The 14,817-nt window shown below is 42.2% G+C and overlaps 1 protein-coding gene across 37 annotated transcripts in view; it reads right to left on the bottom strand.

Annotated features, from left to right (window-relative positions):
- Window positions 1-14,817, bottom strand: part of celf2 (cugbp, Elav-like family member 2) — an 850,872-nt gene that overhangs the window by 33,992 nt on the left and 802,063 nt on the right. The window lies entirely within an intron of this gene.

Genomic DNA, 14,817 nt, shown 5'->3' with positions numbered 1-14,817 from the left:
CATAACGTTCTTTCCAAGACCTTGGCTGATTGATTAGGCAGGGTGAACATGTGAGGAGGTAACAATTAACTGGCTCATCAAATCAGCGCCAGGCTTATCATGAAAACAATGTTCTCCTCCCTACTGCTGTTACATATGGGAACAGAGGGTCATAGAGTCATAGAGATGTACAGAACGGAAACAGACCCTTCGGTCCAACCTGTCAAAGTCAACCAAATATCCCAACCCAATCTAGTCCCACCTGCCAGCACCCAGCCCATATCCCTCCAAACCCTTCCTATTCATATACCCATCCAAATGCCTTTTAAATGTTGTAGTTGTACCAGCCTCAACTACTTCCCCTGGCAGCTCATTCCATACACATACTACCCTCTGTGTGAAAATGTTGCCCCTTAGGTCTCTTTTATGTCCTTCCCCTCTCACCTTAAACCTATGCCCTCTAGTTATGGACTCCCCGACCCCAGGGAAAAGACTTTGTCTATTTATCCTATCCATGCCCCTCATAATTTTGTAAACCTCTATAAGGTCACCCCTCAGCCTCCGAAGTTCCAGGGAAAACAGCACCAGCCTGTTCAGCCTCTCCCTATAGCTCAAATCCTTCAACCCTGGCAACATCCTTGTAAATCTTTTCTGAACCCTTTTAAGTTTCAAAACATATTTCTGATAGGAAGGAGACCAGAATTGCACGCAATATTCTAACAGTGGCCTAAGCAAAGTACTGTACAGCCGCAATATGACCTCCCAACTTCTGTATTCAATACTCTGACCAATAAAAGAAAGCATACCAAATGCCTTCTTCACTATCCTATCTACCTGCAACTCCACTTTCAAGGAGCTATGAACCTACTCTCCAAGGTCTCTTTGTTCAGCAACACTCCCTAGGCCATGGGGCAGAAACTGGACCTTTCTGCTTTCTGAGGGCAGAAACAGATGCAAAATGGCCCAGTTATGGAGATCAATAGCCTGAGGCCTGCTGAAACATCCAATTCATTGTACAGATGATCCTGCTAGATGTAATTTGTTTCTCGTCAGAAACATATTGATAATCTGACTGCACTAGCAAAGTTCTACAGGTGTCCTGATCAAAATTCCTTTTTCAACCAAACAAATGATTAATTGTTTGATTTATAAGTTTGTCATATTTTGGGATTGGGTCGTTAGTGTAACATAAAACAGAAGAATGTAAGTGATCACATGATCTACTCTGAATTCTCCCCAACAAGTCTTGGTGGCTTGGTTAGTACAGGTGTTGGAATTAGAAGTTTTATGAAAAGATCTATTTTGAACCATTAGTCGAATTCAAAAAGAGAGTCGAGTCAGTGGTCTAGAGGAAAGTTAATTAGTGTTCGCAACTGGCACACAAGGCCCTTATGATTCACATTATCATGGAGGTGGATTTTGGAAATAGAAATGTCCATAACAATTCATTATAGCATTGTGTTACAGGTTCTTTCAGATATAACTGAACTTCACAGAGGCAGGATAGTTTGAAGGACCTGATAGAGGCAATTTAAACACGCCCTGCACCTGAAGCAGAGAAAATACTGACCCTACAGTTCACCACACTGCATACACTGCACTCAGATTGATGAAGAACTCATGAAGATTTTTAAGAGATTGGAAGATTCGTGTAGCTTGGGCTGGAGGGGAGGAGTTGCCATGATAACCCTCACAATGAAAGTTCATCCTGGATTTAGAAATGATACCGCTTGGAACAGACAATAATGGAAGCCATTTGGCATTGGGCGTATAGCCTCAGGTTGGTTCTGGAAGAGTTAAATGTTTACTTCAATAACAGTGTAATATAAAGAATTTTTTGTCATTTTAAACGCTAAACGGGAAACCTTTCTGTGATTCAGTGCACAAGTTACCCAAAGAATATTACTTTGGCAGTAATTTGCTTGATCAATAGAAGTTTAAATGTGAAATCTTGTTATTTGATCCTTCCAGATGCTAGAAACTCAAATGTCTCTTTTTAAACAAAAGTTATCGGTCTCTCCAGGGATTGTACACATATCACTTCAGTTTATGTAATGCTGTGTGAGAGAACAGTGGGCACAGCGTTCTGTTATAAACAGCAAAACACTCCAAAAAGTAATCTGTTGCTCATGGAAGTGCTCTGAAATGTTCTGGCAATGCAATAAGGTGCATTAAAAGTCCCAACAATTCAATTTTTATGTTCTTTCTCTCCTTGCATACTTGTATTAAGTGTTGGCTGAGGAGAATGGGGCGGCCTTCATTACCCTTATATGCAATGTCCGAATCTAGTCAGTATGAACTGGGTTGATAATATGATTCCACTGTTGGGAACTTGATCGCGATCTCTGTCTGGTGGGACTGGATAATATTCATCATCAATAAAAACTGAATTATGCATGACATTTTCTATAAAATATGATGTAAGCACTGGAATAGAAAGGAAAATTGCACAAGAAAAATCCCATTTAGTCCATCAACAATAGAAACAGGTTGTATTTATATAACACCTTTAAGGCAAAAAACAAACATTGCAAGGTACTTTACGGCAGCATTATCAGAAATAAAAACTTGACACTGAATTACATAAAGAGATGTCAGCAAAAACTACAAACAATCTCATCAAAGATGTAGGTGTCAAAATGGATCTCAAAGGTAGAAAGACAGAAAGAGTATGAGAGAAGAGGTTTTTGAGTTGTGGGGGCAATTTTTGAGATTATAGCTCAGGCAGCTGAGGCAAATGGGCAGCACGGTGGCACAGTGGTTAGCACTGCTACGTCACAGCGCCAGAGACCCGGGTTCAATTCCCGCCCCAGGTGATTGACTGTGTAGAGTTTGCACGTTCTCCCCGTGTCTGCGTGGGTTTCCTCCGGGTGCTCCGGTTTCCTCCCACAGTCCAAAGATGTGCGGGTCAGGTGAATTGGCCATGCTAAATTGCGTAGTGTTAGGTAAGGGGTAAATGTAGGGGTATGGGTGGGTTGCGCTTCAGCGGGTCGGTGTGGACTTGTTGGGCCGAAGGGCCTGTTTCCACACTGTAAGTAATCTAATCTAATCTAATGAAAATTGGGGAAAGTGCAACACAACAGAATCAGAGAAGCGCAAATAATATTGAGGAGTGTAAGGTTAGAGGAAGTTATGTAGATAGGGAGGGGTGAGGTTGGGAAGCAATTCAGAAAGAAGAATGAGAATTATAAAATTTTGGGAGCTGGAGCCAATAACAGTGAATGCAGGGGTAATGGGTAAACAGGACTTGGTGCAAATGCAGGCTCAGATGGGGATGCACAGTTTGCTTTGCTATAGAAATCCATTTGAATAGACCATGAAATTCTAACCAATCCATTTGGTAGCGACTTAAACACAAAACGAGATTATTTAGCTCAGGATGCTTCACCCTGAGCTACATACTCTAATTCCACTTTTCCCCCCTTTCTCCATATTCTTTTATAATCGTCCTTTAAAAAATATTTATCAATTCCATTTTAAACGAGCGGACTATGATAAAGCATCTACATTTTATGAACTTTCTGTGAAATGATTCTTCTAATGTTACCCTTTATTCTTCCAGTAATAACAACGAGCTTATAAGTTTGTTGCCAATTTACCAATGGGTAGAAACGAGCTTTCATTGTTTAGCCTTTCAAAGCATTGCTGAAGTTTGAAAGTGCTCCTTCCAGATCCTGCTGAAACAGTTATTTCCAGGCCCTGTTTTCTATTCTTTCTTGATAACACCAACCTCTCATTACTAGTGTCTCCAAGTGGCAAGGCTCCAATATTCCCTCTAAAGCGGGGTACCTAGACCATACTGAATGCTCCAAAGGTGACTGATCCAATGTCTTGAACAAACTCTATGTCCTTGCGTTAACTTTTCTTTGATGTAAAGAGCCAGAGTTCACAATTGGGCAAACAGCAGGGTTATGAAACGGAGGACAGAGAAGAAACTGAATGTAGAAATAGTGAATCGAAGCTTGAGCTTGCAGGATGAGAAGAGTACAGAAAATAAGGACTTAGAGACACAGTCATAGAGATGTACAGCATGGAAACAGAGCCTTTGGGCCAACTCATTCAGGCCAATATCCCAAATTAATCTAGTTTCATTTGCCAGCATTTGACCCATATCCCACTAAACCTTTCCTATTAAGTACCCATCCAAATGTCTTTTAAATGTTGTAATTGTACCAGCTTCCACCACTTCCTCTGGCAGCTCATTCCATACATGCACAACTTTCTGCCTGAAAATGTTGTCCCTCAGGTCCCTTTTATTTCTTTTCCTTCTCACCCTAAACCTAGGCCCTTCAGTTTTGGACTCCCCTCCCTGGGGAAAAGACCTTGACTATTCACCCTATCAATGCCCCTCATGATTTTATGAATCTCCACAAGGTCACCCCTCAGCCTCTGACCCTCCTGGGAAAATAGCCCTAGTCTATTCAGATTCTCCTTATAACTCAAACCCTCTAGTCCTGACAACATCCTTGTAAATCTTTTCTCAATTCTTTCAAGTTTAACTTTTGAGTTTGCTGGACCCAGGAAAGAAAGTGTAAATGATGATACAATAGCCCACTGAGTAAACCGTACACATTCCCAACACATGGTACAGAACATTACCAGGAACAGCAGTGCAGCAAGACTAAGAACAAGTGATTTCAGGTTAGGTAGACTTAAACAATTTATCCTCGTTCCTCCACTACCTTAGCCTGGCTTGGGGAAGGATGTCTGGCAATAGTTTTCCAAGATTTTGAAGAAAATTGATAGAAGTGATCAAAGCCAACTGCTTGCTTTGTGGAAGTAATTATTTACTATGTTATGAGTCAGAAGCAATATCAAAACAGGATTAGGCTGCTCACTCTATCGAACATTCTCCACCATTCAATACAATCATGTTTGAATGAATATTTCAATGCCTTTTATTCTTGCTATTCCAAAGCCCTCGGGGGAGAGAAATCCAAAGATTCACCAATCTCTGGGGAAAGATAATGATCTTCATCTTGGTTCTAAATGGTATTCCCCCTTATTTTTAAACTCGTGCCCCCTGTTCTGCATCCCCACTCAGGGGCAACATCTTACTAGCCTCCGTTGTTTAAAGACTTTGTATGTTTTAATTAAATCACTTCTCATTCTTTGAAACTTCCAAGAATACAGGCCCAGTTTTCTTGATTTCTCTTGATGTGATGCTCTCACCATCCTGGGAACAAGGATGGCACTCCATCAATGCCAATGGTATCTTTCTGGAGAGAAGGTGGCACGTGTATGGAATAAATTGCCAGAGTAAGTGGTAGAGGCTGGTACAATTGCAACATTTAAGAGGCATTTGGATGGGTATATGAATAGGAAGGGTTTGGAGGGATATGGGTCGGGTGCTGGCAGGTGGGACTAGTTTGGGTTGGGATATCTGGTCGGCATGGACAGGTTGGACCAAAGGGTCTGTTTCCAAGTTGTATATCTCTACTCTATGACTCTGTAAGGTGACCAAAACTGCACATGGTGCTCCAGATGTGGAGGAAGGCTAATTTTGAGCGTATTAGGCAAGAACTTTCAAAAGCTGTTCTCAGGTAAAGGGATGGCTGGAAAATGGGAAGTCTTCAAAAATGGGATAACCAGAGTCCAGAGACAGTATGTTCCCGTAAGGGTGAAAGGAAAGGCTGGTAGGGTAGGGAATGCTGGATGACTAGAGAAATTGAGGTTTTGGTTAAGAGGAAGAAGGAAGCATATGTCAGGCATAGACAGGAGAGATTGAGTGAATCCTTAGAAGTGTATAAAGGCAGTAGGAGTATACTTAAGAGGGAAATCGGGAGGGCAAAAAGGGGACATGAGATAGCTATGGCAAATAGGATTAAGGAGAATCCAAAGGAATTTTATAAATATGTTAAGAACAAAAGGGTAACTAGGGAAAGAATAGGGCCCCTTGAAGATCAGCAAGGCAGCCAAGGTGAGGAGCCGCAGGAGATGTGGGGAAATAATAAATGAGTATTTTGCGTCAATGGTAACTGTGGAGAAGAATATGGAAGATATAGAATGTGGGGAAAAAGATAGTGGCATCTTGAAAAATGTCCATATTACAGAGGAGGAAGTGCTGGATGTCTTGAAACACATAAAAGTGGATAAATCCCTCAGACCTGATCAGATGTACCCTAAAACTATGTGGGAAGCTAGGGAAGTGATTACTGGGTCTCTCGCTGAGGTATTTGTATCATCAATAGTCACAGGTGAAGTGCCAGAAGACTGGAGGTTGGCTAACGTGTGGCCACTATTTAAAAAAGGTGATAAGGAAGAGCAAGGGAACTGCAGACTAATGAGCCTGACATTGATGGTGGGCAACTTATTGGAAGGAATCTTGAGGTACAGGATTTACATGCATTTGGAAAGGCAAGGACTGATTAGAGATAGTCAGCATAGCTTTGTGCATGGGAAGTCACAACTCATGAATTTAATTGAGGTTTTTGAAGAAGTAACAAAAAGGATTGATAAGGCAGAGCAGTAGATGTGATCTATATGGACTTCAGTAAGGCGTTTGACATGGTTCCTCATGGGAGACGGGTTAGCAAGGCTAGATCTCATGGAATACAGAGTTTGCAGATGAGACCAAAATTGGAGGTGTAGTGGACAGTGAAGAACATTACCTCAGATTAAAATGGAATCTTCATTAGATAGGCCAATGGACTGAGGAGTGGCAGATGGAATTTAATTTAGATAACTGTGAGATGCTGCATTTTGGAAATGCAAACCAGAGCAGGACTTATACACTTAATGGTAAGGTCCTGGGAGTGTTGCTGAACAAAGAGACCTTGGAGTGCAGGTTCATAGTTCCTTGAAAGTGAAGTCGCAGGTAGATAGAATAGTGAAGAAGGCGTTTGGTATGCTTTCCTCTATTGGTCACAGCATTGAGTATAGGAGCTAGGAGGCTATGTTGCGACTATACAGGACATTGGTTAGGCCATATTTGGAAGACTGGGTGCAATTCTGGTGTCCTTCCTATTGGAAGGATGTTGTGAAACTTGAAAGGGTTCAGAAAAGATTTACAAGAATATTGTCAGGGTTGGAGAATTTGAGCTATAGAGAGAGGCTGAATAGGCTGGGGCTGTTTTTCCTGGAGCGTCAGAGACTGAGGGGTGACCTTATAGAGGTTTATAAAATCATGAGGGGCATGGATAGGGTAAATAGACAAGGCCTTTTTCCTGGGGTGCAGGAGCTGCCCGAGGAAGTGGTGGTACAATTACAACATTTAAAAGGCATTTGGATGGGTATATGAATAGGAAAGGTTTACAGGGATGGGGCCAAATGCTAGCAAATGGGACTAGATTAATTTAGGATATCTGGTCAGCACGAATGAGTTGGACCGAAGGGTCTGTTTCTGTGCTGTATATCTCTCCGACTCTATAACTGCAGCTGCTGGAAATCTGAACCAAAAATCTGGAGAAACTCAGCAGATCTGGCAGTAACTGTGGACAGAGAAACACTAGTAATGTTTTGAGTCCAGTTACCATTCTATTCTGAATAAGGGTCACACTTGGCTTGAAATATTAACTCTGATCTCTCTCTATAGATGCTGCCAGACTTGCTGGGTTTCCCCAGAAATTCCAGTGTTTTTCAAGTATCTATCTCTGCCTTAAAAATATGTATAGATTTTGCTCCCACTGCCTATTGAGGAAGGAAATTTCAGGGACACTCAACTGTTTGAGAGATGGAAAAATTTTCTTCTAATTTTAAGGTGATGACCTCAGTTCTGGATGGGCAGGTTTTGAGTCAGGGGAATTTTAATAAGTTTAATGATAGAGAATGAAACTCTTGCTTTTGTGAAGTTGATTGTGTGCCTGTTTGTAAGACGTGTATTCTAATCCTGGCACAGCTGAGGTCTGAACAACTTCCTGAATCTCTAGCGTGGACACTGTAATAGACCCAGAGAGAATCATCCATCTGTCACTTTTTAACTGTTAGTGATTGGCAGCCTCTCCTAACATCTGACATCTGTTCCCACTTATTGATATGCAGATTTATGCTAATCATTGCGCACAGTAAGAGGAGAAATTATCTAAGGTGAACATTAAATTAAATTTACATGGCCTTCTCGTTGTAAATAAAATCCAAAGTTTCAGATAAGAATATTCAGCTGTGTGGGGCATTGATACTGGGCACAAGAGTAGAAGTGGAACAGAATTTTATTTTCGACAAAGTGCACCATTCTAAATATTCAGCTGAGAGTAGTAAGGTTGAAATAAAACTCTCCCTGCCCATCTCCTCTTAGAGGTACTAGTTACCAGCAGCTCAATGTGGCTGGCTGTTTCCAAACTATGAGTCAGTCACCCTGAGAGGAAAACCAGGCTCACATACTTGACTGATTTTTTTTTTTACACACTTCCTAACCTCTGAATTGCCCGAGCCAATTGTTAAATTCTAGATATCTCAATCTTGAGAACAACTGCACGCTCTCTCTGTGCCTGTGTGGGTTTCCTCCGGGTGCTCTGGTTCCCTCCCACAGTCCAAAGATGTGCAGGCCAGGTGAATTGCCCATGCTCAATTGCCCATAGCGTTAGTTACATTAGTCAGCAGGAAATGGGTCTGGGTGGGTAACTCTTCGGAGGGTCAGTGTGGACTTGTTGGGCCGAAGGGCCTGTTTCCACACTGTAGGAATCTAATCTAATCTAATCTACTCAAATATCCTGCTTTTATGGTTCATTATTGTTCCATCATGCAGCATCTACCATGCATTCAGCTGCAGCTCATGAGGTTTTATGCTTTGTGCACAGAGCTCATACATGAGAGCACAGCACTCCCTTTGTGATCTCTTGCTACAGTCTCCTGCGACTTCAAAACTTTGCGCTCCAAAATCCTACTTCAAATTCCGTCCAGCAGAATGGTGGCTCAGGGCTAAGCACTGCTCCCTCACAGAGCCAGGGTCTCGGGTTCGATTGCCACCTCGGGCAGCTGCCTGAGTGGAGTTTGCACATTCTCCCCATCTGCATGGGTTTCCTCTCACAATGTAAAAAGTGAGGTCTGCAGATGCTGGAGATCAGAGCTGAAAATGTGTTGCTGGTTAAAGCACAGCAGGTTAGGCAGCATCCAACGAACAGGAAATTCGACGTTTCGGGCCGGAGCCCTTCCTGATGAAGGGCTCCGGCCCGAAACGTCGAATTTCCTGTTCCTTGGATGCTGCCTAACCTGCTGTGCTTTAACCAGCAACACATTTTCAGCTTTCCTCTCACAATCCAAAGATGTGTAGGTTAGATGGATTGGCCATGCTAAATTGCCCATAGTGTCCAAAGATATGCAGTTTAGATGGAAAGATTGTGGGATATCATCCCATAGTGTCTAGGAATGTGCAGACTAGGTAGATTAGCCAAGGGAAATTCCGGATTATAGGGATAGGATAGAGGGGTCTTTCTGGGTGGAATGCTCTTTGGTCTGAGTCAGTGTGGAGTTGATGGGCTGAATGGCCTGCTTCCACACCGTAGGGATTCTGCAAATAATCTTCAGAAAGCTCTTAGTCCTTTTTTTGCTTGGAGTCTGTCAACTGCCTGTATAGCTACAAACGAAGTTCTTGAGGCTATCTTTTTAATATTGAAGACACACTATAAATAGATTCCTACAGTGTGGAAACAGGCCCTTCAGCCCAACCAGTCCACACCGACCCTCCAAAGAGTAATCCACCCAGACCCATTTCCCTCTGACTAATGCACCTAACACTATAGACAATTTTAGCATGGCCAATTCACCTAGAAAGGATGTGATGAGAGACACTTATGATGTGAGCTTCACAATCTTTGGGAGGCAGTAGCACAGTGGTAATATCACCAGAGTAACCTGGAGGACCAGGTTAATGTTCTAGGTACTTAGATTACTTGGAGTGCGGAAACAGGCCCTTCGGCCCAACAAGTCTACACTGACACTCCAAACAGCAACCCACCCAGACCCATTCCCCTATATTTACCCCTTCACCTAACACTACGGGCAACTTAGCATGGCCAATTCACCTAACCTGCACATTTTTGGACTGTGGGAGGAAACAGTTGCCTGAGGTGGCAATTGAACCCGGGTCTCTGGCACAGTGAGGCAGCAGTGCTAGCCACTGTGCAACCGTGCTGCCCGAACATTTTGTTAACCAAAATGGCCAGTTAATATATTCAAGATTTGGAGATGCCGATGTTAAGGTTATAGTCCAACAGATTTAATTGGAAGCACACTAGTTTTTGGAGTGACGCTCCTTCATCACGTGATAATGGAGGGCTCAACCTAACACAGAATTTAAAGCAAAAACTTATAGTGTGATGTAACTGAAATTATACATTGAAAAATTGATTGTCTGTTAAGCCTTGAAATTCTGTGTTAGAATTGAGCCCTCCACCATCACCTGATGAAGGAGCGTCGCTCCGAAAGCTAGTGTGCTTCCAATTAAACCTGTTGGACTATGACCTGGTGTTGTGTGATTTTTAACTTAATATATTCAAAGCCTACAGCTCATTGGCCTAGCTCTAACACCTAATTTGTTTACAATACAAAAAGACACTTCAGTTATTCTACATTATATCATACTGGAGCACAACAAAATACTGAACAAACATTTGTGTAAGGAGGTAATAACTCCTTTCTATTGCTCATAATATTCATAAAGCAAAATTGTAAATGAAAGAGGAGATTACACTTCCAAATTAGTGTAGTTACCAGGAAGTCCCACCATCTCAACCTTGCCCCTCGCCTGAGGCATGTTGACCCACAGGACAGAAGTCACCACCAGTCGCTTCTCTCCAATGAGAGAACAGTCCTCTGGGACTAGAGTGACTTTGTCATTATTTCCTTTCCAACATTCTTCTCAAGAGATATATTTTACCCTTCAAGAGAATTTCAGTACTGGAGTCTTGCTTCACTTGTAAAGGAGCTTGGTTAGAATACACAGAGTCCTGGAGATGTATAGCACAGAAACATACCCTTCGGTCCAATGGGTCCATGCTGATCAGATATCCGGACCTAATCTAGTCCCATTTGACAACATTTGACCTATATCACTCTAAACCCTTCCTGTTCATATATCCATCCAGATGACTTTTAAATGCTGTAATTGTACCAGCCTCCACCACTTCCTCTGGCAGCTCATTTCACACACGCACCACCCTCTGTGTGAAAAAGTTGCCCCTTAGGTCCTTTTTAAATCTTTCCCCTCTCACCCTAAACCTACACCCTCTAGTTCTGGACTCCCCCACCTCAGGGAATGGATCTTGTCTATTTACCGTATCCATGCCTCTCATGAATTTATTGGAGATAGATTCTTGATTATCGAGGGGACAAAAGATGATTTGGGATGTAGATGTTCGGATCAGCTGTGATCTTACTGAATGGTAAAGGAGGCTCATAGTGTTGAGTGGCCTAGTCATACTCCTGGTTCATGTGTTCAGGAGTGAAGTCAGACTACATTTCTTCACTAAAAAAGCGACCGAAAGCTGTAAACTCTCTGCTACCAAAAAGTTGTTGAGTCTAGTGGCTTAACTGAAAAATTCAAAACTCAGATCGACAGAGTTTTATTCAGCAAATCTAGTACTGATTATAGTACCAATGTGGGTAAACAAGGTGAAATGTAGATTATCATGACAGGCAATGTCAAAAATCCTCAAGGATTTGAATAGCCGGCTTTTTCCATGTTCTGAAACAAAGGGTTATTCAACTACAACAAATGGGCAATAACCAGAGTCATACAGCACAGGAACAGACCCTTCGGTCCAACCAGTCACTGCCGACCATGTTTCCAAACTAAACTAATGTCACCCGCCCGTATCTCTCCATCGTCGTATCAAACGTTTAAAATAACTCTGTATAAACACCCAGGCGGATACACCAAAGAGCTTTTAAAGAAAACATTAGCTCCATTCGGTGTCTTTTACTATGAGGGGAAAAAAAAAGAGACTTTTATCTATATAGCGCTGCTCACGGTCAGAGAATTCGCCCAAGAACTTTAAGTACAGCCGCGACCACACTTCAAAACACACGTATGAAACAAGAGCAGCCGGTTTGCACAGAGCAGGCTTCCACAGTGTAACAAGAATTAGATAATGTTTGCTAAATGTTGATTGAAGGATAAAAAATTAGCCAAGATGCTGTGAAGAATATGCTACTGTCCTTCAAAATTGAATCATGGGACCTTTTACATTCACCTGAAGCTGCCAATAGGCTCATGGTTTTATGTTTCATCCTCAAGACAACATCTCCAACAGCGCAGCCTTCCCTTGGTACCACATCACAGCTTCAGCCTTGGTTTTGTGCTCTAGCGTACAATGCTCCTCTAATATGATGTGGGAAATGCAGCTTTAATTTAGCACCCAAAAACTGTGGGAAATGGTTTAATGTTGATGTGGCGAAAATGAGGACTGCAGTCGGTGGAGATTAGAGTCGAGAGTACGGTGCTGGAAAAGTACAGCAGGTCAGGCAGTATCTGAGGAGCAGGAAAATCGACATTTTGGGCAAAAGCCCTTAATGTTGATGTGGGTCATGTTGCATTTCTCATTCCATATTTGGTATTTAATGGCTTAAACTGGAGTTGGATTCAGTAATATGCTCTGAAACGCTTGATTTAGGAATGCCACTGACTAGGCGTGCTTTGTACAGACACACTCAACAAGTACCCTGAAGCATCATCACAGTAATTATCAGTATGTGGCATTGTGCCTGAAAAGATTTCAGACTGCAGTCACTCACCCTCCCAGCTATAATAGTTCATTAATAACTGCAGCTAATAATGTCTTCTGAGGAACAGCAGATACTGTTGGAGGAGCCAATGCACTTAGAGGTGCAACAATGAGGATCATTCATTAAATGGAATGAGGGCTCCCATGGCACTGTGGGGTTCTGGGTGACAGGCCAATACCTCAAATCTAAAAATCTCACTCACGTTACTATCAATAAGCATTTTGTGAACAAAACGGCACAGGGAAAACTGGAGATAATATGGGGATTGGCCTTTATTATGAGGTGGTTATTAGAAAAGGTTAAGGATATCATGCTGCAAAGACATAAAGATTTGTTAAAATCACACCCGGGGTTTGGGGCTCTGTTCACTAAGCTGCAGTGCATTCACGAACATACTGTTCATAAGGCCACAAACAAGCATCATTCACTGTTAAACTGTATACAATGTGGCATGCAGCGAGTCTATACTAGCAGACACAAATCGGACGGAGTGTCGCTACCACATATGGTTTGGGGTCTGTACTCGAGAAAGGATATAGATGCCCGAGAGGGGTTCCAACAAAGATTCACCTTCCTGATTCCTCTGATAAACTGGCTTATCCGATGAAGAAAAATGGAGCCTGAAGGGTTTATAATCTCTAGAGTTTAGAAGAATTAGAAGCAAACTTGTTAAAATACATGATTTGGAGATGCTGGTGTTGGACTGGGGTGTACAAAATTAAAAATCATACAACACCAGATTATAGTCCAACAGGTTTATTTAGAAGCACTGGCTTTCGGAGCGCTGCTCCTTCATCAGGTGGTTGTGGAGAATAAGATCATAGGACACAGAATTTATAGCAAACGTTTACAGTGTGATGCCACTCAAATGATATACAGAAAAAAACTGGACTGTATGTTGTCTTTCACCTTTTAGGATGACCATGTTAGTTTCAGTTCGTTCATATGTAAAGCCATATGTTAAATACATAAAATGTTCAGATTCCTCGATGGAGTATGTAGCGTGAAATGAATTGTCCAGGTGGATCTCTCTGGGTTAATCAGGGAGTCCTGGCTGACAGGTATAAACAGGGCTTCTCCTCACTTTAGGAGTCAGCTCTGAGCTCAGACTCCATATACAGTACACATGTATATAAAGGGTGAGTTGGTGATGGGATGTTGGCCTCTGTGCAGTTATTTCAGAATACTTGGAAACTTGAGTCGAGAATAATTTTCCCGTTTAGTAGACCTCCATTCAGGACTGAGGAGAAATTTCCTCAACCAGATGGTTGTGAACTGTTGTAATTGCCCATCCCAGACAGGTGTAATTGCACATATACTGTATAAGGAGGGAACATGGAGTGAGTGAGAAGATCAGTCATGATTATATTTAAGGATGGGGTAGGTTCAAGGAGCTAAACTGCTCCTATTATGATGTCGACGTGCACTAAATGGTGATGTAATTATAGAGCCACTGAAACAATTGCTTGTGCATGTGCGTGTGAGTGAGCAAGTGAGAGTGTGAATGTGTGCGTGAGTGTGAATGTGTGTGTGAGAGAGTGCGTGTGCGAGTGTGAATGTGTGTGCGAGAGTGTGTGTGAGAGAGTGCGTGTGTGAGTGTGAATGTGTGTAAGTGCACACACACGAGTATGCGTGCGCATGTGTGTCGGATTGATGGTATCGGTATTATCTATCCTGTGCATGGTCACAGCAAACCTGAGGTCCTCAGTATTATTCCTTACCCCACCTTTAAAACCATAAAAGCATTGAAATGATTAAGGCAGCAAACAATCAACTCAATACATCTCGGTACACGTGACAATAAATTCAATTCAATTCAATATTTTCTATCAGAGGCCAGACACTCCTGCCTCCCAACACTTTCAGTCCTCTCATCCTAAAATATGATCCTGACTTTTGTGAAGAGGAGAGCTCCTTGTCTCTGAGATACACTTCATCATTTCAATTGCATATTAAATGGAGAATCCAGAGAGGCCCTTAGGTCCATCAACTCCCACATCCTAATCAAGGCTACTCTGTGACATGCTACAGAGTTAGCCCTTTCTCAAATCCTTTTAGTAACTCCAGCATGCCCATGCTTAGCCCACATCAGTTTCTTTTTAGGTCAATCTTCTGCGACGTGAGGCATCAATCAATAATAAAATCGTTAGCAAGAAGTTCACTCACCATTACAGGACT

This window comes from Hemiscyllium ocellatum, chromosome 23 (assembly GCF_020745735.1).
Source record: "Hemiscyllium ocellatum isolate sHemOce1 chromosome 23, sHemOce1.pat.X.cur, whole genome shotgun sequence".
Lineage (NCBI taxonomy): Eukaryota > Metazoa > Chordata > Chondrichthyes > Orectolobiformes > Hemiscylliidae > Hemiscyllium > Hemiscyllium ocellatum.
This window is presented reverse-complemented; position numbering and strand designations above follow the sequence as displayed.